This window comes from Pinus tabuliformis, chromosome 6 (genome assembly GCF_031772625.1).
Source record: "Pinus tabuliformis cultivar Carrire ecotype Pingquan chromosome 6, CPIR1, whole genome shotgun sequence".
Taxonomy (NCBI): domain Eukaryota; kingdom Viridiplantae; phylum Streptophyta; class Pinopsida; order Pinales; family Pinaceae; genus Pinus; species Pinus tabuliformis.
In genome coordinates, this window is record NC_142292.1 from 147,350,659 (window position 1) to 147,353,282 (window position 2,624).

Here is a 2,624-nt window from a genome sequence, read left to right on the forward strand (position 1 = left end):
TGCACAATAAACCGAACTTCTGAAATTACACTGTAAACTCATCAGATTGGATTGTCATATTTTGAGGCATATGTGCCTTAATTTCACTTAAGAAAAATAGCACAACAACACTAAAATAACTACACAAATGTTTTCAACTCATGAGATTAGCTGGAAAAAAGCACAACATGCATAATAGAATCCCTAAAATGGAATTTTCTTAATCCTTCTAGATTTGAGAAGCAAAAAATTGTAGATGACTAAAAAGATTAAAACAAGGGGATCAATAGCAGTGGAGGCATTGGTCTGCCACAAGAAAAGTGTTGGGAATCCTGGTGGGATGACGAACAAGAACATTTCAAGTATTCAAGTTTGCGGGGATGGATTTGGAAATCTTGTTATCACTTAGATTTTTCCTTTACCAATATGAAATTGTTTATCACTTAAGCATTGCACATGGCAACAAAAGTGTTATGGTATATGGACTTTCATGGTTTGTCATTGCAATGTTGAAATTGTTTATCACTTAAGCATTGCACATGGCAACAAAAGTGTTATGGTATATGGACTTTCATGGTTTGTCATTGCAATGTTATTAGGGATATTGAATCTTGTTATCGCTTAGATTTTTCCTTTACCAATATGGAATTGTTTATCACTTAAGCATTGCACATGGCACCAAAAGTGTTACAGTATATAGACTTGCCTGGTTTGCCATTGCAATTTTATTAGGGATATTGAAGACTGTAGCGATGGGAAGGCATAGGTTCACTACATATTATCGACTCATTTTCCTGTTTCTAAAGGGGCTTCTATTTATTGGTTTTATTTATGTTCTCATTATTTTGTAGTTGTTTGTGGCTTAACAGTAGCAGACTTGTTTGCATGTTTCTTTGCATTCATGCCTACTGAATAGGCCTTGCTACAGATTGCACAGGCATGCAAGTCTCTTTTACTTATTACCTTCCACATTTTCCACTCCTCTTTTGGAGTTCTTTTGCACCTCTCAGTGCCATTGCTAATTTAAAAACGAAATGTAGCCCTAACGTTACACTATCTCTTGGGAAAATCTTAATTAATCTTTTCTATCCATGCCTGTTACAAAAGCGATGAAATCCACAAGAATCTAGCCATGAAGCCTTCAAAGGGTTAAAATGTCTTCATCACAGTTTTTTTTAATCTCCAATTGCTTAATAATATGGGATTTACGGTGGATCTTCTTCGATGCAAGCATGAACATTAATCTAGTATCTAAGTGCTTAGTTTTGATGCGTGCACTCTATCTCTTACACTGAATGAATGTACGACAACAAGAATCTAAAAACCACAAATCAAGTAAGAAGGCCAACTTCATTATGGAATCATAGCTCTTATGTATAAAAAAATTAGGTGGGATTTCAGCCCACAGATATGTTTACACGAATCATTGTGGCTTGAAATGTTTTGCCTAAAAAAAAAAAACCTCTAGGGATCGAGGATCATTGGAAAACAGGGACCCAAAACAGGGGAGGAAACAAATCCATTTTTCAGGATTTGCTTCTGTGAGCAACATGAACTTGTAATGTCGCGATTTGTCTTATTTTTCTTGTAATGTGTTGGGGAAGATTACAGTGGCTCTTCACAAAGGGCATGAAGAGTGATTGACAGTACATGGAAGAAGCCAGCTATCAATGCAAGAAATGTGAAAATAGTGTCTGCAGTTGGGAAGAACACGAACTCCATCCTCCTCCCCAATGCACCCTAAACAGATTGAACACGATGATGAAGATGAATCATTCCTATTTGCTTATTCTGTTCTTCTCAAACACACGTACTTGCCTTTGGGCAGCGATGCTATCATCTTGGAGCGGCATGACACACTGCTCCTTTTGTTCGGATTAGGTCTGGAGCGGTGGCTATCAACATTGATATCAATATGAATCCTTCCCAGCAATATGAAGAATCCAACAAGAGAGGGAAAATACACCATTCAGAAGCTGCAATGCAGGGGGGGATATTCTCATTCAAACCCTTCCTCACAAGTATGGTGGCTTCCAAAATATGAGTTCCCGCTGTCAAATCCAATAAACACATGGCAATCCACATGATAAACCCTGCCGCCGTGCAAAGCACATAGATTGCAATCGACGCCAACAGAGGGTTTGTTTTAAAAAACACACAGCCGCCATTCAACATACACACTGTTAAATGCTTGAATTTGGCTTTCACAGAATCCAAAAAATGGAAGAGGGCCTGCAACTTTATCACTGAGAGTGGAGGTTGTGCTAATGCCATGTATTATATGTGAGTTGTAGTCAAAATATTTTAATTCTATACACGACACACAATTTGCGCAAACAATTCCCGACTAGTTGGGGCAATGAAATGATAAAAATCCAAAAGTTATTTCCAGATATTTGTACTGAATCTCAGAATCCTATGTTTGTGATCAGAATCTTCGGAGCATCTAACATATGTATCGGAAAAAGATGATGAATAGGTGGGCAAGGTGTGAGGGAATTTGTGACGGAGAATTCGAGCATCAACAAGCTTAACACTGGAACCTCGTTCAACTTCATGGCTGGTACAGGCGTAAAATAGAGTTGTTGGTCTACGATTATATGCCCAATGGGAACCTAGATAAATCGTTGTGGAGGATATCTTTG

General features: G+C 37.9%; 1 pseudogene; it reads right to left on the reverse strand.

Moving 5' to 3' along the window:
* Positions 1-1,555: 1,555 nt before the first annotated feature.
* Positions 1,556-2,253, reverse strand: LOC149257805 (RING-H2 finger protein ATL32-like; annotated as a pseudogene).
* Between the last annotated feature and the right edge of the window lie 371 nt (positions 2,254-2,624).